Raw genomic sequence first — 27,935 nt, 5'->3', positions numbered from 1 at the left:
TGCCAGGCAGGCAAGCAACCCCGGCGTGACCCTCGTTCCTCTTTGCTCACACAACCCACCTCTCTACTCATACAAAAGAGGCTTTCAGAACCTGGTTACCTAGAGTTGAACTTTTCAACAAGGCTTTTTGTTTTTTTTGTTTTTTTTTCCTTTAAGCTCCACAGCTAAAATACCAGATCTCGCTGTTGCTAAGATTAAGGATTTTCCCCTCTCTTTTCTCCCTCAGCTCAGTTTCCGTTGACTAGGAAAGACCAAGAGATGGATTACTGTTCCCTTGCCAAATGGAGGGGGGTGCTTGAGCATCCAGGGCTTTCAGTGGGATTAGATATTATTCAGGCTTGTGCTAATAGTCGTTATTTACTCCTCAGGCTCTCACGAAAGTCACCACATTTGTGTAGGTAACTAAGGCCTACTGAAACCACTCAGCCCTAAGTGCACAGAGGAGAACCATGGAGTTGGAAGAAAAGGTAATTTAACATGAATATTTATATACTGTACAAACCACGTGCCATGATTCACTCAGCTTATTTTCATTTTATGCATTTTCTTCCCATTTGCAGTCTTTATTTATTGCAAAGTTAAGGCTGTTAGCAAAATAACACATTGGGGTAGGTTTCTTTTCTTTCTTTCTTTCTTTCTTTCTTTCTTTCTTTCTTTCTTTCTTTCTTTCTTTCTTTCTTTCTTTCTTTCTTTCTTTCTTTCTTTCTTTCCTTCCTTCCTTCCTTCCTTCCTTCCTTCCTTCCTTCCTTCCTTCCTTCCTTCCTTCCTTCCTTCCTTCCTTCCTTCCTTCCTTCCTTCCTTCCTTTTCCTGCCTTCTAATGTATCTCTGGGAAAGTGAGCTAATATAGCAGCAAAATTGGGCACCACTGCTAATCCCCAAGAGATTGGCAGTGTTGTACTGAGCCTAGTATTCTTGCCAGGCCTTTACTGCAGATCACAGTGACCGTGTAAACCCTGAGGCCACAGAACCATGGCAGCTCACATTAGTCATCATTTAGTAACATGGGTGACTTAGGAATCACCTGTCTCTCTGCTTTTCAAGGTAGGAATGTAAGTACCAACTTTTCTAGAGGGTTCACCAGGTGCAAGAGACTTGGCCCAGTGTTGCTACCTGCTAGTTCTGTGATGTTGGGCAAATAACTTCAAAATTCAGAGCCTCCATGTTCTCTTATATAATATAAAATACACATATTAATGGAATTTTCTTCATAAAGGTAGGTGCATGTTAAAATGCATAGCATATGTATAAGTACCTAGCTTGACACAGACAAGCTTGAAATTTAAGTGTCAGCTCGAGTTAGACACGTTTAGTCCTAATAGTAACTCTGGAGGCTGATGAGGAACTGCCTGCCCTAAAGAGGTTAACTCCCTTCCTAATGCACATACTTAGTACATTTTGGAACTAGCTCTGCAGTGCAGTTTTGGTTCATTCCAAAGTGTATGGTCCATTCATGATGAAATACACCTCAGTATCTCTTGCTGTTTTTTGCTAGGGATATTTGAAATCTAGCAGTGTTGAGCGTTTTGAGGGCCTTGACTTGGATACAAATGATAAGAACAGGTAAAAAGACTCAGGTGGAATTTTCCTCATATCAATACCTGTGTAGAGTTTAACCTTTTTAGAAAAGTTATATTAATGGTGTGATTCGTGGGTGAGTTCCATTTCAGCGGGAGCTACAATTCTCGGCAGTAACCTTTGCTGGTGCCATTGCAGTCTTGACTGCTAGTTTACTGAGAAGCTCATCTCTCAAGCCCAAGGGAATATCCTGTCCAGCTCCCGATCTTATTTCCAAGAGAAACCAAGACACATTTGGTGTGGCCATAAGAAGGCCACCGGGTCGGTGAGGGCTGTGAAGACACACGCTAAGAGGGACAGGCGTTAGATTAGGTGTGAGAAGGCCTGATGTGAGAAGAAAAAGGATTGCACTTTAACCTCGAGGCTCCAGACAGCAGGCCTTGGACAATAGGTGTAAGTTACTGGGAAGGTTTGGGTTCAGTGAAGAAAGAGAGTATTAAGCCTAAAAAGAGTTTGGAGATAGAATGAGCTCTATGAGGGCATGCATTGTTTTCCGTATCTACAGCTGTGACCAATGGACTGAGAGGAAATTTTTAACCATGTTCTTCCAAGGAATTGTGCATGGATAAGATAAAAAGTTCCTCCTTGGCCGGGCGCAGTGGCTCACGCCTGTAATCCCAGCACTTTGGGAGGCCAAGGCGGGTGGATCACGAGGTCAGGAGATCGAAACCATCCTGGCTAACACGGTGAAACCCTGTCTCTACTAAAAATACAAAAGATTAGCCAGATGTGGTGGCGGTTCCTGTAGTCCCGGCTACTTGGGAGGCTGAGGCAGGAGAATGGAATGAAGCCGGGAGGCGGAGCTTGCAGTGAGCTGAGATCGTGCCACTGCACTCCAGTCTGGACGACAGAGCGAGACTCCGTCTCAAAAAAAAAAAAAAAGTTCCTTCTTACTCTGAGTTTCCATTACTATGATATATGTGATGCCTATCAATTTGCAAAAGGTTTTCTTACCTCTGTTTCTTTCACTCCCTCATAAGCAGTCACCAACAAATAGCTATTTGCTCCTATTGTATGGCACTAGGTACAAAGTATGCAATAGGAAACAAGTATTGCTCTCAAGAACCTTATAGTCTTTTTGGAAAAATGGACAAGAAAGCAGACATTTGTAACAGAGCATGGTATGGGCTATAAGGGGAAGGATAAGAGCACAGAAGAGGAATATCAGCCCTGCTAGAGGTGAGAGAAGCAAGGCTTCCTGGAGGAAGGGATATCTAGGATGGGACTTACTTGGAGCTGAATAGTGATAGAAACCTAGTAGGCAAGGCATTAGCATGGGCAAAAGGCTGGAGGCCTGAAAGAACAAGATAGGGTAGGGGCACTGTAAGCAGTTCTGTTTAGTTGGAGCAGAGTATTGAGGTGGAGACACAAGGAGATGGGACTTGAGAAAGAAGTCATTGTAGATGGCAAAAATAGCCACAATTGTTTTTTCCCTTTCATCATCAGGGAAAGTCTGCTTTCTCATTTCATCCCTTCAATCTGAGTTGGCTATAGGACCTGCTCTGGCCATTGAGAAATTAGCAAACATAATGCAAGAAGACACTTGAAAAATGCTTGCAGACTGGGTGAGGTGGCTCATGCCTGTAATCCCAGCAGTTTGGGAGGCTGAGGCAGGCGGATCACCTGAGGTCAGGGGTTCAAGACCAACATGGCCAACATGGTAAAACCCCATTTCTACTGAAAATACAAAAATTAGACAGGCATGGTGGTGTGCTTCTGTAGTCCCAGCTACTTGGGAAGCTGAGGCAGGAGAATCACTTGAACCTGGGAGGTGGAGATTGCAGTGAGCCAAGATGGCACCATTACACTCCAGCCTGGGCAACAAAGTGAGACTCTGTCTCAAAAAAAAAAAAAAAAAAAAAAAGAAAGCCGGGTGCAGTGGCTCATGCCTGTAATCCCAGCACTTTGGGAGGCCGAGGCAGGTGGATCATGAGGTCAAGAGATTGAGACCATCCTGGCCAACATGGTGATACCCCATCTCTATTAAAAATAAAAAATTAGCTGGGCATGTGGTGTGTGCCTGTATTCCCAGCTACTCTGGAGACTGAGGCAGGAGAATCGCTTGAATCCAGGAGGTGGAGGTTGCAGTGAGCACTACTGCACTCCAGCCTGGGTGACAGAGTAAGACTCTGTATAAAAAAAAAAAGAAAGAAAGAAAGAAAAGAAAAATGCTTTCACATGGGAGATTCTTGCTACTCTTTCAACCCGACACTGACATTTTTATAAGTCCAAGGTAGTCTGCTGGATGGTAAGAGACACTTGCCTCGGTTTCTTGGTCATCCCAGCCTACAACAGCTATTTTCGGAAATAGAGTTGTCTGGCTGACTTGCAATTGACCATGGATGCAGGAGTGAGCCCAACTGAGCTTAGCATAAGAACTGCCCAGCTGAACCCAGCCCGAATTGCTGATTTATGGTATTATGAGCTAAATAAAAGGCTATTATTTTAATCCATGAAGCTTTTGTGTGTGGGGTGGGAGTGGTGGGGGTGTTTGTTTGTTTGCAGTAATAAGCTAATTGGTATGGCAGTCATGGAGACTTATGAATTATGTTTATGAATTTGGACTTTAATCCGCAGGTGTGTGGATATTTCAAATGGTTTAAGCCATAAAACTGGTAGTATCAGATTTGTGTTTTAGAAAAAATCACTGTTGGATACAGCCAATGAGATCCTGTGTGGTTAAGTACCTTGCAAGTTGTAAATAGGTGTGCAAATAGAGTTAATGAGTAAAAATTGTACATACACATAACCTGGAGATGCCTGGGACACAATTTCAAGGCAAACCCTCAGGTCAAACCTCTGAAAACATCCAGTAATGGCATGCTTTTGCTAATATCACATCTGGCTATAAAAAAAATTATCTCCCTAGTACCCTGCCTCTGATATCCAGCTGAGGGCCTAGAGGAACTGGCCAAAGCAGAATGGCTTGGAAAGATGGTCAGAATGCACTAAGACTATGAAAGTTTCACTTCTCTCAAAGAGAGAACTGGAACAGCAGTTCTTTAGGCTAATGTGGTTCCTGTATCACAGACCTGGTCATGGACTCTCAAAAAAGCCTTTTAAGAGATTCCCATAAGGAGATTAACAGAGACGCGCACAGAGATGAGTGTGTTTCTTCTTTAAGGCATTATTTATAACGTGAAAAAGTGAATATTATAAATGCCCAGCAATAGGAAAATGATGATATAAGCTTTTATACAACTAGATGGCTGAAAACTATGTAAATGTTATAAAGTAGTGTTTTCAGGATGACTGCAAAGAAAAAAGTTAGCATTTTAGCAAAATATGTATAGAGTATGGGAGAGACAAGTTTTCCTCCAAAATCCATTCTCCTCTTTTAATGACAGAATTTAATTTTTTAAAATAATGGAATTTTTAAAGAATAGAATTCCAGACTTTTAGCTGGACACATGGCTACACAGCTAGAAACCTCGTTTCTCATTCTCCTTGGCCGCTGGGGCATGACCATGCATCTGAATTCTGGACTGTGGAATGTGACCAGGAGTGATGTGTGCTATTTCCAGATTGTCTCCAAGTAGTTGGCTGCTGGGTATGATCATGAAACTGAATTTTGGACCATGGAGTGTTTCATGCCATTTCCAGATTGCCCCCAAGTATTTGTGGAAATGTTCACACATTTATCTTGTCCCCACGTATTTGTGAATATATTCACATATTTCTTTTGCCCATTCTTTACCCTGAAGGTTGAATTGCAGATGTGATTATGGCGTCCTAGAAAATATATCTTGGACCCAGAGCTTATCTAGGGAGTAGTTGTGTCTTGTGTTGGTGAAAGTGCTGAGCAGAGGGAATGGCTCACCAAAGCACAAGTTACCCATGAGCTACTGTGTGTTGAAGGGACACTCATTTGAAGGTCACTGCTAGGTGCTCAGGTGCACAACACAGAAAGCTCACACACGGTCTGCAGCAGAGTAATGGAAAGCCAAGTCTTCACACTTTTAGCCCAGCATCTTATATCTTAGATTAACTGGGGCATTGTGAGGAGCAAGTGGTTTGTTTCGGGGTTATTTCTTCTTTTGCCCATTTCTGCCATCTCTGTTGACTCTGGGCTCTTCTGCCATATATATATATGCAATTATGGAAGCCAAGAAGTCCCATTATATGCTGTCTGCAAACCAGAAAACCAGGAAAGCTGGTGGCATTAAATCCAAGCCCAAATGCCAGAGAACTAGGAGCTCCAATGTTCGAGGGCAGAAGAAGATGCATGTCCTGGCTCAGAGAGAGAGAATTCACCCTTCTTTCACCTTTTTGTTATATTCAGGCCCTCAATGGATTGGATAGTGCCTGTCCACATTGGTGAGAGTGGATATTTTTACTCAACCTACTGATTCAAATGCTAGTCTCTTCTGGAAATAATCCTCACAGACAGACCCAGAAATAATGTTTTACCAGCTATCTAGCGATCCCTTAACCCAGTCAAGTTGACATATAAAATTAACCATTACACCCTTCAAAATATTCTTATTTTGAATATTCTTATTTTGAAAATTCTAGCCCCCCCGTACCTCAGAATGTGATCTTATTCTTTAAAAGGATCCTTGCAGATGTAATCAAGTTAAGATAAGGTCTTAACTAGGTAAACCTAGGCAATACCATTCAGGACATAGACATGGGCAAGGACTTCATGTCTAAAACACCAAAAGCAATGGCAACGAAAGCCAAGATTGACAAATGGGATCTAATTAAACTAAAGAACTTCTGCACAGCAAAAGAAACTACCATCAGAGTGAACAGGTAACCCACAGAATGGGAAAAATTTTTGCAATCTACTCATCTGACAAAGGGCTAATATCCAGAATCTACAAAGAACTCAAACAAATTCACAAGGAAAAAACAAACAATTCCATCAAAAAGTGGGCGAAGGATATAAACAGACACTTCTCAAAAGAAGACATTTATGCAGGCAACGGACACATGAAAAAATGCTCATCATCACTGGCCATCAGAGAAATGCAAATCACAACCACAATGATATGCCATCTTACACCAGTTAGAATGGCGATCATTAAAAAGTCAGGAAACAACGGGTGCTGGAGAGGATATGGAGAAATAGGAACACTTTTACACTGTTGGTGGGACTGTAAACTAGTTCAACCATTGTGGAAGACAGTGTGGCGATTCCTCCAGGATCTAGAACTGGAAATACCATTTGACCCAGCCATCCCATTACTGGGTATATACCCAAAGGATTATAAATCATGCTGCTATAAAGACACATGCACACATATGTTTAGTGTGGCACTATTCACAATAGCGAAGACTTGCAACCAACCCAAATGTCCATCAATGATAGACTGGATTAAGAAAATGTGGCACATACACACATGGAATACTATGCAGCCATAAAAAAGGATGAGTTCATGTCCTTTGTAGGGACATGGACGAAACTGGAAACCATCATTCTCAGCAAACTATCACAAGGACAAAAAACCAAACACCTCATGTTCTCACTCACAGGTGGGAATTGAACAATGAGAACACTTGGACACAGGAAGGGGAACATCAAACACTGGGACCTGCCAGGGGGTGGGGGGAGGGGGGAGGGGGGAGGGATAGCATTAAGAGATATACCTAATGTAAATGACGAATTAATGGGTGCAGCACACCAACATGGCACATGTATGCATATGTAACAAACCTGCACATTGTGCACATGTACCCTAGAACTTAAAGTATAATAAAACAAAACAAAAAGATAAGGTCATTAGGATGGGCTATAATCTAATATGGCTGGTATCCTTATAAGAAGGCATGTAGACACACAAAGAGAAGATGGGTGTATGATACAGGACACAGAGATTGAAGTGTAACAGTTGCAAGCGAAGGATTGCCAAGGATTTCCAGTAAGCAACCAGAAGCTAGGAAGAACCAAGGAAGGATCTCCCCACGTGAGCCTTCAGAGAGAGAGCATGGCCTTGCCGACACCTTGGTTTGGACTTCTAGCCTTCAGAACTATGCAATAATAAATTTCTTTGGCTTAAGGTAACTAGCTTGTGGTGGTTTGTTATAGCAGCCCTAGGAAACTGATACAGTCTCTCTGGGCAGCCTATGTCTATGAAGAAATGGCCACAGTAGGCAGAGCTGTCCAAGCAGTGAGCATATATAGGGCTCTGACCCCTTACCGAGGGCCCTGGCAAAGTGATCAGTTGGCCTGGTTGCAGCCCTGATTTACAGGGTTCCTTTTGGGCCAGACAAGAAAAATCACAAGATTCATTATTTAACACTGACTCCTACCAGGGTTGTATGGAAAATAAACACATCAATGGTACCTAGAATATCTTTCTGGATGGCCAAGCTAATAGAATGAGCTGTATTCTTCATGTTCTCTTTCATGGTATCATTCTTTTTCTGCGACAAAACTCCTCGCAAATTGTACCTAGAATTCCTGAGAAAATGGAGCTAAATAGATAAATGTGAACATCAGCACCCCCCAAAAAAATCACATAACTTCATTTGCATGTGATATTCTCATTTAAATTTCATTACCATAAAGTGGGGGTTCTATTACCAGGGCAACCAATAATAGAAAATGAGCAGTATGGCTTTGACAAATGACTTACTCCATTTTGGCTGATTCTTATTGTGTTCTTGGTTACCCTCTTGCTTGTGATTAAAAGAACACAAACCATTGCAGAGTTTTGTCTTTTTCTCACCTTGTCTGGCTTTTCTCTTTGCCCAGAAGGTTACTCCTTACCTTCCAGTTAAATCTGATTTGTAGGTAGAGTTTCTACTGAATTTGCTAATTTATCTTTTTTTTATTTCTTCTAGCTGAACTTGATGTTGTTTTTCTTTCTCTTGCTCAACAGCCTCTCCCTCTGATGAACACTCCCATGACTCCCAAAGTTTCCGTGACCATGTTCCCAGTGCCTGACATCCAGTCACATGATCTATATGGCATGTCCGGAGGTTGAATTTCTGCATGGCTATGAATTAAGTCCATGACCATGTGGTAAATTTTTCAGTACTTCCAGGAAGCAGGCTGCTTATCTGTAAAATGAGATGCTCTACTTTATGAGAGCTAAATTTGACAATGTATTTGAAGCCTGATGCATATAGCCTTTGTATTACTTATTTATCTAATGCTGCATAACTTAGTAGCTTAGAGCAGTAATAATCTATTATCCTTCACAGTTTCCGTGACTAAGGAATTCAAGAGTAGCTTTGCTGGGCTGTTCAGGCTTGGAGTTTCTCGTGAGTTTGCAGTAAGATATTGGCTGGACCTACAAGTATTTGAAGGCTTGATGGCAGCTGGAGCATCCATGTTGAAGGTGGCTGTCTCATATGGCCCACTCACATGGTGCTGGCTGTTGGTGGTAGACCTCTTTTCTCTTCACGTGGGCCTCTCCATAGGGCTGAATGGATGCCCTCATGGTTTGACAGCTGTTGCACCCCAGACAGAGCAATGAGAGAGAGACAGAGACAGACAGAGAGAGAGAGAGAGAGAGAGAGATGCTGAATCCTTTTTATGACCTAATCTCTGATTTCTCATAACATCAGCTCTGCCACATTCTTTTTGTTGAAGGTGAGTCACTAAGTCGCTAAGATCAGCCCACATTCAAAATGAAGGGATTTAGCTTCCACTGTTTGAGTGGAAGAGTGTCAAAGAATTTACAGGCATATATTAAAGCCATGACAAACTCTTAATAAATGTCAACTTTTAATATAAATATAGTAGTATATATTTTGGGGATATATATTATATATGTATACATGTACAAATATTTGTATATATATAATCTGTATGTACAGTCTAGCTGTATCTGTATTGGTGGTAAAAAAAAAAAAAAGTGCTGTTTTTAGAATTTATTTCATCTTGCTCTGGTACCCTCTTAACCACTGATGCTGAGGAGTGTGGTGGAGTGGTAGAACAAAAATTTAGTAACTAAAAAGATCAATCTCTTCCTTTTTTAAAAAACAGTTTTTTGGCTGGGTGCAGTGACTTATGCCTATAATCCCAGCACTTTGAGAGTCTGAGCAGGCAGATCACTTGAGGTAGGAGTCCGAGGCCAGCCTGGCCAACATTGTGAAACCCTGTCTCTACTAAAAATACAAATATTAGCTGAGCATGGTGGTGGACACCTGTAATCCCAGCTACTCAGGAGACTGAGGTATGAGAATCGCTTGAATCTGGGAGGCGGGGCTTGCAGTGAGCCGTGACTGTGCCATTGCACTCCAGCCTGGGCAATAGAGCAAGACTCCATCTCAAAAAATAAAAACAAAAAATAGTTTTTAAAGATCCTCTCAGGTAAATAAACTGTTGATTAAAAGCTCAAACTCCCTTTGGGCCTGGTGTTCTACCTCTTAGGAAGTTATTCCTTTCTTCTTGGAAGGTCCACACTCACTTACCTTGGCTGGACCTGTTTCTACAACTTGGCTTTGCACAGAGCTTCCTCCACCCTACTTCATGTTAGCCTGGGCTTGGCCCCCATCTTTCTTCTTTGACTTCTTAATCTAAGTCATCCTTCATGGTCAAGTAATGACGGGAACTGAAGATACATTTTTTTTTTCCCTGAAATTTAGATTTCTAGGCAAGTTGCCGAAGGGTCATTTCTCCAATAGGGTACCTGATATCTGGCAATTCAAATTTTTGGAGAAGTAATAATGTTATCAAATAAATAATTGTATAAAACAGAATAATATATTTTTATTTATTAATTTTCTTTCTTAAATTACTGTACAGAAAAATTAACATTTTGTATATGATTCTATGAATCTTAACACATGTATGCTTTTCACAATTAGGATACAGAACAGCTACAGCACTCCCAAAATGACCCTGATACTTCTTTACAGTCACATACCTTACACCCATTCTAAACCCTGGCAATCAATGATCTGTTCTCCATCACTATAGTTTTGACATTTCAAGAATGTTATATAAAATGGAATCTTTTGAGATTGACTTTTTTCCCCACGTAGCATAATTCCTTTGAGATATATCCAAATTGTTGCATGTATCAATGGTTTGTTATTTTTTAATGTTGTGTTGTATTCCATTGTATGAACATACCACAGTTTGTTTTTCCACTTACCAATGAAGCGTTACAAAAATACCAGGGGTTTATCTAGGTCTCATTTCTCATTGCACAGAAAGCTAATCACTGGGACAAAGAGTGTTACCAGGGAAGAAGGCTTTATTCAGGTGCTGCAGCCAAGGATATGGGAGATGAGTCTCAAGTCCATCTCCCCAGTCAACTAAAATCAGGGGTTTCTATGTAGGAGAACGAATGTTGTTAGATACGAGAAAACAGGAATTAGGGAGGGGTAAGGAAGAGGAGATGGTAAACAGGAATTAGGGGGAATGAGGAAGAAAGTTGGTAAGCAGGAAATAGGGAAGGGTAAGAGAATCATGTGAAGCAGGTGCAGTGGCTCATACTTGTAATTCTAACATTTTGAGAGGCCAAGGTGAGAGGATCACTTGAGGCCAGGAGTTCAAGACCAGCCGTGGCAACACACTGAGACCCCACCTCTACAAAATACAACAACAACAACAACAACAACAACATGGTAGATAAGGGGTCTGGCATCTCATTGTCTGGATGCAGTGATATAGTGAGTTTCAGTGCCTCAGTTTCTTGTTTGAGGTCTGGTTTTCTGAGGAAGAAACTGAGATGGTAAGACAAATTTAATTTTCAGGTTTTGAGACCAGAAGTGTCGATTTCTATGTTTATTCAAAAAGCTGCAAACGTCAGTTCTATGGAACAATTAAGCTGGTTTCAGAAGGATGTTGGAGTTATTTCCAGTTTTTGGCAATGGGAAATAGAGCTGCAACAAACATTCATGTACAGATTTTTGAGTGAATACAAGTTTTCATTTCTCAAAGAGGAAATGTCCAGCAGTAGAAATGGTATATGATACTTGTATGTTTAACTTTGCAAGAAACTGCCAAGCTGATTTAGAAACTGGCTATATCATTTTCCATTCTGATCAGCAATATGCAAGTTTCAATTGCTCCAAATCCTCACTAGCACTTAGTTCTAATAGTACTTTTTATTTTAGCTATTCTAATATATATGTAGTGGAATCTTATGCTTTTAAATTGCATTTTTCTAATGGTTAATTATGTAGAACATCTTTTCACATGCATATTTTCCATCCCTGTATCTTCTGTAAGCAAGTGTCTGTTCATTTGTCCATTTTTAAATTGGGTTTTTGTTTTCTTGCATTGAGTTTAGAGAGGTCATTATATATACATAATAAGTTCTTTGTCAGATAGGTAATTAGAAGATATGTTCTCCTAGTCCATAGCTTGCCTTTTCACTTAATAACGTCTTTCATGGAGCAAAAGACTTTGATTTTCATGAAGTCCAGTTTATTTTGTTTTATTTATTTATTTTCTGAGATTGGATCTTGTTCTGTCACCCAAGTTGGAGTGCAGTGATACGATCACAGTTCGTTGCTGCCTCCAATTCCTGGGCTCAAGACATCCCCCTGCCCCAACTTCCTGAGTAGCTGAGTTTATAGGTGCACACCACCATGCCTGGCTGTTATTAGTCTGTTTTCTCCTTGCTGATAAAGACATGCCAGAGACTGGGCAATTTACAAAACAAAGAGTTTTAATGGACTTACAGTTCCATGTGGCTGGGGAGGCCTCACAATCATGGTGGAAGGTGAAAGACAAGTCTCACATGGCAGCAGACAAGAGAAGAGAGAGCTTGTGCAGGGAAACTCCCCCTTACTCTAACTATTAGATCTGTGAGACTTACTATCATGAGAACAGCACAGGAAAGGCCTGCCCCCATGATTCAATTACCTCCCACTGGGTTCCTTCCACAACACATAGGAATTCAAGATGAGATTTGGGTGGGGACACAGCGAGACCATATCACAGGCTAATTTTTAAAAATTTTTCTGTAGAGATGAGGGCTTGCCATGTTGCCCAGGCTGGTCTTGAACTCCTAGGCTCAAGCGACTCTCCCACCTTAGCCTCCCAATGTGCTGGGATTACAGGTAGGTGTGAGCCACAAAGCCCAGCCAGTTAATCAGTTTTAAAAATGGTTTGTGCTTTTGTGTTATTTGTAAGAACTCCAGATTTTCTATCTTCTAAGGTTTCTGATAAGAAATCTGTCATTCAAGTTGTTCCCCCATAGATAGTGCATTATTTCTCTTTGCTTTCATTCTTTTCATTCTTTTGTTTCTCTCTCTCTCTCTCTTTATTTATTTATTTATTTATTTATTATTTTTTTTGAGAAGGAGTCTCCTGCTGTTGCCCAGGCTGGATGGAGTACAGTGCCATGATCTTGGTTCACTGCGACCTCTGCCTCCTGCGTTCAAGCAATTCTCCTGCCTCAGCCTCCTGAGTAGCTGGAATTACAGGCACCTGCCACCACGACTGACGAATTTTTGTATTTTTAGTAGAAACAGGTTTCACCATGTTGGCCAGGCTGATGTCTAACTCCTGACCTCAGGTGATCTGCCTACCTTGGCCTCCCAAACTGCTGGAATTACAGGTGTGAGCCACCGCACCCAGCCTCTCTGCTTTATTTATTTATTTAGTCATTAGTTTTCAGCAGTTTGATTACCTGGGTGTGGATTTTTTTTGGAGTTTATTCTGTTTGAGTTTTACTTAACTTCTTGGACCTATAGTTTTAATCTTTTGCTAAACTTGGGAAGATGTTAGTCATTGTTTCTTTAAATATGTTTTCAACACCATACTCTTCTCTCTCTTTTTATGGGATTCTAGTGATCTTAATTTTTGATCCTTTATATTGCCCCATGGGTCCATGAGGTTCTGTTAATTTTTGTTCAATATTTTTTCCTCTTTGTTCTTTGGATGGGATATTTTCTATTGATCTGTCTTTTGGTTCAGTAATAATTTTCTCTCTTTTTCAATCTGCTATTGTGCTCAATTATAAGTTTATTTATTTTTTGTTTATTTGAATTTTTTATTTCTAAAATTTTATTTTTCTATATATCTTTTAGTTCTTTGTTGAGATTTTCTATTTTCTCAGTTGTTTCAAGAATATTTACTATTACTTGTTATGGCATTCATATAATAGCTACTTTGAGATTTGTTGGAAAATCCAAGCACAGTGACACACACTGATATTATAAGGCCACTGACATGGTGGCTTAAACAACAGAAATTTAAAATGTTAGCAGGTTTTGTTTCTCCTGGGACTTTTCTTGTTGGTTTGTAAGTGGCTGTTGTCTCTCTGTGTCTTCACGTGGTCTTTTATTTGTGGGTTCATCCTTGGTGTCCCTTTTTGTGTGTCCTCTAATCTCCTCTTTTTATAAGGACACTAACCATATTGGATTAGAGATCACCCTAATGACTCATTTTAAGTCAATTACTTTTTCAAAGGCCGTATCTCCAAATACAGTTGAATTTTGTGTGATTAGCACTTCAACATATACATTTTGAGGGAACACAATTCAGCCCATAACACTGTGTCATCTTGATGTTGCTATCTGTTGAGTGTTTTTTCTTATGTAAACTGAGATTTTGCTGGTTCTTCATGTGCTGAGTAATTTTGCATTGTGTCCTGCACATTTTGACTGTTATAAGACTCTTGGTCTTATTCAACTCCTATTGAAAACACAAATATTTTTGTCTTAGCAGATAGCTGACCTGGTTAGGTTCAGGCTACAAGTTTTAACCTGGCTTCTTTGGGCTATAGTTCTTTTTTTTGGAGACTGTCTCACTCTGTCACCTGGGCTGGAGTGCAGTGAAACTATCTTGGCTGACTGCAAACTCTATCTCCTGAGTTCAAGTGATTCTCCTGCCTCAGCCTTCCAAGTAGCTGAGATTACAGGCATTGCACTGCCACACCTGGCTGTTTTGTTTGTTTGTTTGTTTGTTGTTGTTGTTTTTAGTAGAGGTGGAGTTTTGCCGTGTTGGCCAAGTTGTCCTCAAACTCCTGACCTCAGGTGATCTGCCTGCCTTGGCTTCCCAAAGTGTTGGGATTACAAGTGTGAGCCACCATACCCAGCCAGTGGGCTATAGTTCTGATGTTAGTTTCATTTCTAAAGGCTTCACAGTTCTGATCATATCTGTCTCATATGTGCCTCACTTAGGAGTGGGCTTGTGACCTGGGCAATGTCTGTCTACATGTCTAGTTCTTAGACTTGTTGGTATGTTGATTAGGGCCAGACCCATACATACATAAATTTGAGGTAAGCCACGGAGTTCATAAGCAACTTTATGGGGTTTCTTTCTTGATATCCCCTCTCTTTGCAATCTGCTGGTACTTGTTTCATGGGAGTCTCTTTTTGGTTTTTTCTGCTAGAGAACGGAGGCTTTAGTTTTCCCACTCTGTTACACATATCCAGAGCTAACTGCTGGGAGGATAAAGAAAGAATAAAAATTAAGGGAGAGTCACTTCACATCTTTGGAATTATAGCTCCACTGATCAGAAAGGAAGATCCCCCAGAACCCTCCCCCTCCAGTGGGGCTCCTATTGGAGGCCTCTGCCATCACTGCTGTGGAATTGCTTGGGGATCATAGTGTGAGAAAACAGAAAGAATGAAAGAAAGGGAGGGAATTACTCACTCTCTTACATGAATGTTAGAAGTTTGGCTTTCACACCTTGAGGCAAAAAAAGGGTTTCCCCTGGAGCTCTCTGGGTGTTCTGGTGCTTCTTTCTGGGTTTCAGGCTAGAGAATACCAGAAGAGAAAAATATAAAAATTCATCCCAGGTTTGGTGGTACTTTAAACTTTAGGGTGCCTTCCCAATCTTCTTGCTATTTATTTTTGAGAGTCCTCAAGTAGCTGTGCCATGCAGCTATCATGTTCTGTCCAGGCTTCATAACTGTAGTGGAAGCTGTCAGTGCAAGAGACAGGGTAGACTGTGCTCATCCCATCTTACCAAGAACTGGAACCTCCTGAAATAAAGCAAGGTTGAAATTGAATAAAAAATAAAGTAAAAACTTGCTTTTGAATGCTAATGCTTTTTTTTTTTTTAAACAAAGTCTCACTCTGTCACCCAGACTGGAGTGCAGTGGTGTGATCTTGGCTCACTGCAACCTCCCACCTCCTGGGTTCAAGTGATTCTCATGCCTCAACCTCCTGAGTAGCTCGGATTATAGGCACCCCCCACCACACCTGGCTAACTTTTGTATTTTTAGTAGAGATAGAGTTTCACCATGTTAACCAGGCTGGTCTCGAACTCCTGGTCTCAATTGATGTGCTCCTCTCAGCCTCCCAAAGTGCTGGGATTACAGGTATGAGCCACTGAACCCAGCCAAATGCTTAAATCCAATATACATAATTAGGAGAAGACAAATATATAAATAGAAGTTTAAGTAAAAAAAGTAGTGATTCTATGTCTAAAACTTTACGAAAGCTTTTGAGAATACGGGCACTCATTATGTCTGATTTTAGATAAAACTGTATACTTCCAGCTGGGCACGGTGGCTCACACCTGTAATCCCAGCACTTTGGGAGGCTGAGGATTGAGCTCAAGGAGACCAGCCTGAGCAGCATAGCAACACTTTGACTCTACTGAAAAAAAAACAAAAAAAAAAACCCAAAAAAAACAAGTAGAAGTGGTATCACAGGGCTGTAGTCCCAGATACTCTAGAGGCTAGGGTGGGAAGATTGCTTCAGCCCAGGAGTTGGAGGCTGCAGAGAAAGACCCTGTCTCAAAACAACAACAACAACAACAAAAGAACAAAGAAACAAAATATGGATGATTTTCAGACAAACGACTAATACTATCCTTTACATTCATGAGAAAAAGGAGTAGGGAAAAGGAACATTTATGGGTAGTATAAGAGTGAAACAAAATAAATGGAGTTTAAAAGGATGTGTGTATGTATGTTAATATGTTTGTGTTTAACTGAAGTAAACAGTAAAAGACCATGGTAAACAGAAGAGGAAAGCAGCTGTAAGTGCTGAAATCCCTTTAATAAGTTGAAGGTATGACAAAAAGACACATCATACTAGTCTTTGCTGACCACGTGGTGGCACTGTTGGCATGAGACAGTTTAGTGGATTTGTTTAGTAAAATGGATTTGTAGGCTATACTGCTGATTTTAACTAAACTAATCCTTTTAAAATACATAAGTCATTAAAAAATATTTCCTGCAAAGAAACTTCAGGTTAAAATAATACTAATAATTCAAGCTGCAGATACTAACAAAGAAATGGAAGAACAAGCTGCCTCTCTTCCTGGTTTGAACACTTTTTCAGCCACATTGTGAGAAAAAAATCAATGGCTATTGGTGATATATTACTTAGCAGAATTTTAAAAAATAACATATATCCATTTACTTGATCCCTTTTAGTTAAAAGTAATATTTTTGATAATAAATAAAAAATATTATTTTGAAGAAAACTCATGCTTTTAAAAATTTTGAAATGTTTAAATATATTTATCATTATGAGATTTTCTCCCTGAGACTACAACTGCTATATATTACTTATAGAATTCTAATATTTCAACACTAAGTCTTTGAAACTACATTTTCTGTTTAAAAATCTTTCAAATGAATAAGTAGGTTTTGAAACAATTTATAAAAAAAAATTAAATACCTTCCATTAATTTGCAAAATGATTTACATTACATAATATGGAAATTTATTAGTCAAATATCAACATAAAACTTGGAATTACTGGTAGATAGGGCCAAAACGTAGGGATGATGATTTAATAATTAAAGCTAATATGATAACTTGTATGTGGATATGCTTTTTCCATATGGACCTGTGCTTCTTTGTAAACTATGTTTTTAACTATGGCAGTCATTAAAATTACAAAAATAAAAGTACATTTAGAACTAGGCTCTTGAATCATTTTATCACAAAATGTTGTTTCTAGACATTTAAAGGCAGTAAAGCATACTGAATCATGTCTCTCTTGCTAAAATTAATATTTTTAGTTAAAGCAAAGAAGTTTTATATTAATAATTAAAATGAAAAAATTAAGTTTAAAAAATTTTATTTTTGGTCTGTTTTATAATGAGACAATCAATAATTATATGTGACACTTTATACATTTTACAGTATACCAGACACTGTTTTGTTTGTTTCCTTTTTTTATTTATTACTAAGACACCACATGACCATGCACAGGCACTGTTTTAAATGCTTTACATACATAATTATTTTAATTCTCGTAACACATAATGATGATTATACTGGTCTCCCTATTTAACAGATGAGCAAAATGAAGCACACAGAGCTTAAGAAACAAACATAAGACCAACTAGCTAATAAGTGACAGAATCAAGAATTATTACTACAGTAATGCATACATTTAATTTACATATAAATTACTTATTTCCAAACCAATAAAAAGGCCAATGAAAGTATGAGATCAAAGTTTGGAGACCGTTTGTCTAAAGCTAATAGGCATGGTGGCAAGATAAAAATATGTTCATGCAAAGCTCAACCCAACATTTAGTGTAGTATATTAGCATTTATAAACCATGTGCATGATTTTATTTAATTTCCACAGTAACCTTTGAAGTAGTCATGTTAATCTCAGAAACACGGCGTAATAAAGATAATGTCTAATGGAGCCTGACAGACCTGGGTATAAAGTTTAACATTACCACTCACCACATCCACGATTTAGGGTATTTCTTAACCTCTTTGAATTTCATTTTTTCTTATCTTCAACAAGGAAAACACACACAAACACACATGCACACACATACACACACACATCTTATAGAGTTACTGTAGGATTAAATAGCATAATATAATAGCGGGTAATAGTTAAGAATGTATCAGGAGCTGGACTGTCTGAGTTTGAATCCTACCTCTACAACTTATTAGTTACAACTTTGTTTAGTTATAAATATTCTTTCTGCCTTAGTTTTCTTATCTAAAATATAGGGCTAATGATACCACCCACCTTCCAGAGTTTTTATATGGATTGATTCATATAATATATTAAGGACCTGGAACCTAAGAAATAATAAATGATGGCTTTTATTCATAAATAGAAGATGCTTAGCCCATGGTAGCACTCTAAATGGCAACAATTTGTAGTCATCATACCCATTGCGAGTTTTACTCAAGATGACACTATTAAGAAACATCCAGGTCTCTTACCTCTGGATCCCATGCTATAAGCAGCTAGTGTTTACATGCATGGATAATTCCCTTCTGGGGGATGTAGGCAAAATGTGTTCTCAGGGAGAGAGCACTTAGGCTTGAGCTCATCAAGAAAGGCTTCAAATTAGTACTGAGATCTGAGCAGGATTTGTAGAGGTGGAAATCATGGAGGAGGTAATTCCAGCAAAAAGGAATTGTGAAAAGCCAAGACAGAAGCTGATAAGTATGTCAGAGGGAGAGTGAGTAAAATGTTTGGCCTGGGGCTGGGTGCAAAGGCTGTCACCTATAATCCTGGCACTTTGAGAATGGGGTACCACTTGAGATCAAGAGTTTGAGACCAGTCTGGGCAACATAGCAAGACCCCATCTCTACAAAAAAAATTAGAAAAAGTTAGTAGGTCATGGTGGCATGTCTGTAGTTCCAGTTACTCAGCAGGCTGAGGTGGGAAGCGCACTTGAGCCCAGGAATTTGAGGAAGAAGTGAGTCATGATCATGCCACTGCACTCCGACCTGGGTGACAGAGCAAGACTCTGTCTCTAAAAAAAAAAAAATTTATCTCTATATATGTATATGTATATATATGTATATGTTTTTATATATGTAAAATAAGATGTATTATATGTAACAAGATGTATAATATATATAAAACAAGATATATTTTATAGATATAAAACAAGATACATATAAACACACATATATAAAACAAGATATATAATTATATATATAATAACATTTTTGGCCTAGAGCAGAACTACATTTTAGAAAAATTAACCTGGTAGAATTAGAATAGGAAAAAAAGGGCCAGTGCCGTGGCTCACGCCTGTAATCCCAGCACTTCGGCAGGCCGAGGCGGGCGGATCATGAGGTCAAGAGATCTAGACCATCCTGGCCAACATTGTGAAACCCCGTCTCTACTGAAAATACAAAAATTAGCTGGGCATGATGGCCCATGCCTATAGTCCCAGCTACCTGGGAGACTGAGGCAGAAGAATTGCTTGAACCCTGGAGGTGGAGGTGGCAGTGAGCCAAGATCACGTCACTGCACTTCAGACTGGCAGCAGAGTGAGATTCTGTTTCAAAAAAAGAAAAAAAAAATACCCACAAGAAGTGAGGAGAGGAAGAACATTATTGTGCCCATCTAGACAAGAGTGGTAAGGACCTAGAACTAAGGCAACCACTGAGGGAATGCAGAAGAGAGGACAGGTGAAAGATAACATTTTAGGAGAAAAGTCAGAAGAATTTGGAAACTAATTAAAGGAAAGATGAGCAAATGAAGTAGACAGAATGATAGGACACCAGTAATCTCATTGTGGTTGGTATGGTGTAGATGATGACACTGAGAAATAGGAAAGTAACTTTTAGAGGGTCAATGATAGACTTTTTAACATTGAATTCGAATCAACAGAGAAACATTTGAAGTAAACATGTTCTGGGACATGTCCTAGAAAACTTAGATTGCTCAAGTCAAAAGCTAGGGAGCTAGAGGTCATCTGGAGAGAAGAAATAATTGAAGGAGTTCTTTGTTACCCAAGGAAGATTCAGAGTGAAAAAGGCCATTTAAACAAATCCATTCAGAGCAAGACCAATATTTAACAATCAGTAGTGAAAAACTGGTGAAATTGGGACTTAAAGGGAGACTAGTAATTACGATTGTCTGTATTTTATATTTAAAACAGTTTATATTTGTATTGTAATTTCAACAAGCCACTAATTCTTACAGTGAACAAATAATTAACTTTTTTGTAGTTAGTACAATATAACCAACACATTTGCATAGTAGTCTGTTATGAAAATCTTCACTCGTTTTACTTTTAAACAACAACATATAGGAGCATATTTTTATATCGATTGGAGTTTTGTCTGGACTTTCACACACAAACCTCACAGATAGCAAAGAAGCCAATTTCAGCCTCTTCAAAGTGGAGTGAAAAATGTAATGATTTTTAGCGAGCAATCTGGAAAAAAGCATAATATCCTTTTATGATTTTATGATTTAAAAAAAAGCTTTTTTAAAAAAATTGTGGACCAGCCATGATAGCTCATGCCTGTAATACCAGAACTTTGAGAGGCTGAGGCCAGGGGATCCCTTGAGTCCGGGAGTTCAAGACCAACATGGGCAACATAGTGAGACCCCATCTCCAAAAGAAATTTTTAAAAAATCTGGTGGTGGCGCAGTTCTCTAGTCCTAGTTAATCAGGAGGCTGAGATGGGAGGATTGCTTGAGCTCTGGAGGCTGCAATGAGCTATGATCCCATCACTATACTCCAGCATGGGCAAGAGTGAAAACCTGTCTCAAAAAAAAAAAAAAAAATTGTGGTAAAATACACCTAACCTAAAATTTACCATCTTTACTAGTTTTAAGTGTACAAATCAGTAGTGTTAAACATATTAACATTGTTGTACAACCAATCTCCAGAATATTTTCATCCTGTAAAAGTTAAACTCCATACCTGCTAAACAACATTTAAAATTTTCTCTTTACTCCAGTCCCTGGAAACCACCATTGTACTTCCTTCTTCTATGAATTTGACTACTCTAGATACCCACTTTAAGTGCAATCAATTATATAGTATTTGTCTTTTTGTGACTGGCTTATTTCATTTAGTATACTATCTTCTAGGGTTCATCCATTTCGTAGCATGTACCGGATTTCCTTCCTTTTCAGAACTGAATAACAGTCCGTTGTATGAAGACCACATTTTGTTTATCCATTGGTATTGAGTGGGCAGAGATGCTAGCAGCTCTGGGCAGATTTGCACAGAGAATTGTCCAGCCCCAACCCGTGCTGTCTCCACTGATAAACAAATGCTAGACTATGAATAACACGAATAGCAGCCAAATTGACAGACCTGCATTGTATTAAATACTTTATCGGCATTATCTAATTTAACCTAACCATGACATTTTGGGGATAGATATTACCTCCGTTTTCATGAATACCCTAAAGAGCATTAAGGATTCTCTCAAGATTACATTGCTGGTAAGTGGCAGAACCAGATTTTCAACAAAGTCCTCGGCCTCACTCCAGTACCCACAATCTTAATCACTAAACAACCTCTTAAACTAAAGATAAAATAGAACCTACAGATCAACTTTGAGCAACTAGAGGGCAAAAACAATGATTCATTCACCTTTCTTCCTTTTACCTAGTACAAAGGTTGCAATGTTTTTAAGTGTAGTTTTATTTAGTTTAATCCTTCTCATTTTTACAGATAAAACTGCAGTTTGAGAAGGTTAAATCATTCTAGTAAGTGGCAGATCTGAGATTAAAATCCAAGGAAAGGAGTTGAGAATTTGTAAATGACCAACTACTCTACCAGCCTATCTTGGTTAACCCATTTTCCTGATCCCTCAGACTGTGGCATCTATTTACGCCAGAGGTCGGCAAACTTTTTCTGCAAAGGAACGAGTAGTAAATATTTTAGGCTTTGCAAGCCATATGGTGTCTGTCACAACTACTCAGCTCTGCTCTTTTAGTAAAAAAGTGACTATAGACAGTTCCTAAATGCATGGGCATACCTGTATTCCTATTAAACGACTTTATATATGAAAATAAGTGATGAGCCAGATTTGGTCCATAGAGCATATTTGGCTGACCCTTGGTTAATCTCCAGGGGTGAACTTTGTCTTTTTAGATTTGTCTACACTTGTATCATAGGTAGCTTGGAATTAGACTGGTGAACGTGTAGAGCAGTATTCCTCAAGCTGATTGTTTGCTGGATTACTGGGGAATGGTGTTAAAAATAGATTCCTGAGTCTCACTCCTAGAGATTCTGATTCAGAATGTCTGGGGAAGAGTGGTAGCATTTGTATTTTTTACCGCTGGTTTTGATGCAAAACACAGTTTGAAAACCAGAAGTTTGTAGCCTCAGTAGATAATTTTGCAAATAAATAATGTTAAATAAGTCTCTGTGTAATTTCAGTGTTACCCACAATCTAGCTCCATGCCAGAACTCTGATTTACTGAACAGAATGTCCATTTCATCTTTTTTATTTTAATTATTATTATTATTATTTTTTGTAGAGACAGGGTCTTGCTAGATTGCTCCAGCTGGTCTCAAACTCCTGGCCTCAAGCAGTCCTCCTGCCTAGGCCTCTCAAAATGCTGGGATTACGAGCGGAAGGTACTGTGCCTAGCCTGTGTTTCTTTTTTATTTTTGGTTTTCTTTTATTTTTCTTCTTGAGATAGGGTCTTGCTCTGTGGCCAAGGCTGGAGTGCAGTGGCACGATCACAGCTCACTGCAGCCCAGAACGGCCAGGCTCAAGCAATCACCCAACATCAGCCTCCCCCATAGCTGGGACCACAGATGTGAGCCACCATACCCTGCTAAGTTTAGTTTTTGTAGAGAGGGTGTTTCACCATGTTGCCCAGGCTGGTCTCGAACTCCTGGGCTCAAGCCAGGCAATCTGTCTGCACTGGCCTCCCAAAGTGCTGGGATTACTGGCCTGTCTTAAAACCTTGTATCATTCTGCCCTTTCCCCATTTATTCAGAGGCAGACACATATACATAAAAACAATCGCCATTGGAATTCTAATGAGCCATAAGCTAATGTAAGGAGATTTATTCAGTTGACTGCAAGTACCAGTAGAGCCTTGTTTCCAAAATGGTGTGAGTGTAATCCAATTTAGGTCTTTTGACCCCTGGTGATTTTTGTTTCATTTTGCTTTGTAATGGGTGGAAACTAGGCATGGTTGCTGGGTACCGACAAAGCAACAATAAGAGGGAAATAGCATTGCCGCCACCACAGGCAATTTTCGGTTGCAATGAATCACTAAATCTCCATAACCACAGGGTGGCTCTACATGATTCTGTTGTTAATTGAATTTTTTCCCCAAATAGAATGAGGGCTTATTTTGCATCAACATGATTCTATTACTCGATGATTGTTGACATAGTCAGCTAAATTAAAGTTATTTCAGCTTCCACATCATCCACAGGTATCCCTATGACCAAGGAGTAATAGTGGCTAAATGAATTCTTTTCCAAGAAAAGGCAGAAAACATAGTCCCAAACTCACTGCGTTAGTATGAATGAGATTGTGGGGATGACCTCACCACAGAAATGATGTTATGACCTTCTCAGTGCATCATGTCAGAGGAAGGTACATAATGTCAATACCTCTTATTATTGTTGAGGTGAACTTTGATCACTCGGTTCAGGGGGTATCTGCCAGCTTTCTCCACATCATGATTTAAATTTTAATTTAAATTTTTCCTTTGTAATTAATAAGCATCTTGTGGGGCCATACTTTGAGGCTATGCAAATTAATTCAGTTGTCTAAATTGTTCCTACTCAGCACACTTCTGACATCAAATATGTGAGATATTTTTTTAATACCAACAACCAGTTCTCCAACTCTCTGAACACAGCTGATGTCCTACATTTCAATTTAATTCTGATGGTAACTACCTGAGGTTTGTGTTAGACTAGAGGTCCCCGATCTCTGGCCAAAGACCGATAAGAGTCTGTGGCCTGTTAGGAGCTGGGCCACACAGCAAGAGGGGAGGTGGGACAGCGAGCATTACAGCCTGAGCTCTGCCTACCGTCAGATCAGCCTCAGCATTAGATTTTCATAGGACTGTGAACCCTATTGTGAACTGTGCATGCAAAAGATCTGAGGTGGAACTTTTTTTTTTTTTTTTTTTTTTTTTTTTTTTTGACTGAGTCTCGCTCTGTCGCCAGGCTGGAGTGCAGTGGTGCGATCTTGGCTCACTGCAACTTCTGCCTCCTGGGTTCAAGTGATTCTCCTGCCTCAGCCTCCTGAAAAATTGGGACTACAGGCACGTACCACCATGCCCAGATAATTTTTGTATTTTTAGTAGAGACAGGGCTTCACCATGTTGGTCAGGATGGTCTCAATCTCTTGACCTCGTGATCTGCCCACCTTGGCCTCCCAAAGTGCTGGGATTACAGGCGTGAGCCACCGCTCCTTGCCTATGGAACAGTTTTATCCTGAAACTGTCCTCACCCTCTCACCCCACCACTCTGCTACCTCCACTCCCCACCCTACTCCCCCAACTCCTTCCACAAAACCAGTCCTTGGTCCCAAAAACATTGGGGACTGCTGTATTAGATGACTTACTCCCATAAGACTACCCTCACTTCAGATGCAAGTTGAAAATATTGGGTCCCCAGGGTACCCACATGCTGTCTGTCTTGGTTACAAAGTCAGGAGATCCCCCCACACCACCTTCAGTTTTGATTATTTGCTAGAATGACTCACAAAACTCAGAAAAACAGTTGACTTACTATTTCTAGTTTATTATAAAGGATGCAATTCAGGAACAGACAAATGAAAGAGATGCATAGGGCAAGGTATTGGAGAAGAAGCACGGTGCTTCCATGCCCTCTCTGGGTGCCACCCTTCCAGCACCAATCAGGGATCTCCCCCAACCCCATTGCCTGGGGATTTTTATGAAAGTTTAATTACATAAGCATGATTGATTAATACATAGACCATTGGTATTTAACTTAACCTCTAGGCCTCTCCTTTCCCTAGATGCCCAAAGATAAAAGTTCAAACCCTCTCATCACATGGTTGGTTTCTCTGGTAACCAGACCCCACCCTGAGGCTATCTAGGAGCCCACCAAAAGTCACCTCATTAGCATAAGCTCAGATATGGTTGAAAGGAGCTTAGAATAGATAAGAAAAGATGCTTCTATCCCTGTCATCACTCAGGAAATTACATAGGTTTTAGGTTTTAGGAGTTCTGTAACAGGAATGGGGACAAAACAACCAAATATATATTCTTTATTATGCCATGGTTGGTTTTGAGGAAATATGAAAGCTAGACACATTAAACTAGGTGCATATAGATGGGGGTGCATCAAAGAAATTGATGGATGAAAGTAATTTTGCCATAAACTGATCCCAGAACCCCTCACTTAAGACAGAGAAAACGGCTCACCTAAAGGCTGTTAAAAGATAATAATAATTGAGAAGCTATTAGGCTGAGATGGCTTCTGATATGGTTTGACTATGTACCCACCCAAATCTCATCTTGAATTGTAACTCCCACAATTCCCACATTTCATGGGAAGGACCGGGTATGAGGTAATTGGATCACGGGGGCAGGTCTTTTTCATGCTGTTCTTGTGATAGCGAATAAGTCTTATGAAATCTGATGGTTTTAAAAAGCGGCATTTCCCTGCACAAGCTCTCTCTTTCTTTGCCTGCTGCCATCCATGTAAGATGTGACTTGCTCCTCCTTGCCTTCTGCCATGGTTGTGAGGCCTCCCCAGCCATGTGGAACTGTGTATCCAATAAGCCTCTTTCTTTTGTAAATTGCCCAGGCTGGATTATGTCATTATCAGCAGAATGAAAATGGACTAATGCTAGGCACAACTCATAGTGAATGGAAATAGACTAGGAGAACAAAATTTAAGCTTAACCAATTAGAAATTGCCAACTAACTTCTAACTAGGAACTTTCCACATTAACCAATCAATATTTTCTTTGCCTCACTTCCATGAACACCATATGAAAGAGTCCCCTCACACCCTGAACTGTTCTTGGTGCTGCCTGATTCATGTATTCCTGTCTGCTTAATAAATTCTGCTTTGAGACTATGCAAACATCCTGTTTCTCATCATACGTTTGCCCATTGATTTCATCATCCATCAATGATTCTTCTCTGCAACAATCATTGCTGAAAAATTTTAATGCACCTAAGGTTATTTTCTAATAAGGCCAACCAAAACTTTAGTCTCAGAATATGGGTGACCTTCAACCAGCTCATTTTCTCACTGCAGATTGCTTTACTCCTTCATGATCACCCTTACAATTTATTATCTATCCTTAGATTGTGGGCTTTTGATTATGTTTTTGTTTTAGAGCCATAATTTATTCATGTCTTCCTCTCCTTCCATTCATGAAAATAATTATCCTTGGTAAGTCAGCTTCTCTCTTTCTCCCACTCTCTAATGAGAGTCTGTTTTCACTTCTCGGCTCATGGGTTTTCTGGGATACAGAATCCTAAGAATGAATTGAGAGTCAGGAATGAAGCAATGAGCACTGAGCACAAAGGGAAGGGATTCTTGTGTACTGAGTCAGTTTTTAGGCTGTCCTTTGACAAGAAAAGATAAGAAGAAAAGAAAAAAATGTCAGAAATGCTGTCAGCATAAATAATAAAGAGCTAATATTTGAGTAGCAAGCAAAAAAAAAAAAAAAGGTTGATTAACTTAATACCTTGTAGACCATTTGGAGAGTGTATGTATGTATATAGGTATGTATGCTATGGTTTCAATGTGTCCCCTAAAGCTTATGTTTTGGAAACTTGCTTCCCAATGTGGTGGTGTTGGGAGGTGGGGTCTAAAGGGAGGTGTTTGGCTCATGTGCTCACCACCCTCATGAACAGATTATTTTTGTCATTGAGAGTGAGTTCCTTATCATGGGAGTGGGTTCCTTATACAAGAACATGTTTGGCCCCCTTTTGTGTCTCTTTCTCACCCTCTCTTGCCCTTTTGCCATCTTCCAAGGGATGACACATCAAGAAGGCCCTTGCCAGATGCCGGCATCTTTTTCTTGGACTTCCCAGCCTCCAGAACTGTGAGAAATAAATTTCTATTGATTATAAATTACCTAGTCTGTGATGTTCTGTTATAGTAGCACAAAATGGACCAAGACAATGTATTTAACTTATTTGAAAATAATTTAAGACTTACAAAAAACCTGAAGAATAGTACAAAATTACCAGATACTCTTTGCCCAGTTTCCCCTAATGTTGACATTTTATATGTTACAATTATTGAAATCAGGAAATTAACATTGATGTAATATTATTAATGAATCTACAGACCTTCTTTGCAATTTATCAGTTGTCTCTCTATTGCCCTTTCTCTGGGCTAGGATTCAAGCCAGAAGTCCACATTGACTTTGTTTTCATGTCCCTTGAATCACTTCAGTCTGTGACAGTTGCTCAGACCGCCTCTTTCTCTCTCTGTTTTCATGATCTTGACACATTTATTTTTTATTTTTTTAATTTTTTGAGACAGAATCTCACTCTGTCACATAGGCTGGAGGGCAGTGGCATGACCTTGGCTCACTGCAACCTCTGCCTCCTGGGTTCAAGCAATTCTCATGCCTCAGCCTCCTGAGTAACTGGGAATAACAGGTGTGTGCCACCACATCCACGTAATTTTTTCTATTTTTAGTAGAGATGAGGTTTCACTGTGTTGGCCAAGCAGTCTCAAACTCCTGACCTCAGGTGACCCACCCACCTCAGCCTCCCAAAGTGCTGAGATTGCAGGCGTGAGCCATGGTGCCCGGCCTTGACAGTGAAATAAACTGTTTCCTGTAGGAGTTTATTTAATGTGCACAGATTGGGCCACAT

General features: G+C 39.7%; 1 long non-coding RNA gene across 1 annotated transcript in view; it reads left to right on the top strand.

The window, feature by feature from the left end:
• Positions 1–27,935, top strand: part of LOC126961718 (uncharacterized) — a 161,272-nt gene that overhangs the window by 33,793 nt on the left and 99,544 nt on the right. The window contains exon 2 of the long non-coding RNA XR_007728398.1: positions 369–467. This is a non-coding gene — a long non-coding RNA (uncharacterized LOC126961718). The remainder of the gene's footprint in view (positions 1–368; positions 468–27,935) is intronic.

The sequence above is a fragment of the Macaca thibetana genome, chromosome 8, assembly GCF_024542745.1.
Source record: "Macaca thibetana thibetana isolate TM-01 chromosome 8, ASM2454274v1, whole genome shotgun sequence".
In the NCBI taxonomy this organism is placed as follows: Eukaryota; Metazoa; Chordata; class Mammalia; order Primates; family Cercopithecidae; genus Macaca; species Macaca thibetana.
Note: the sequence above shows the minus strand (reverse complement) of the source record. Positions and strands in the feature narration are given on the sequence as shown.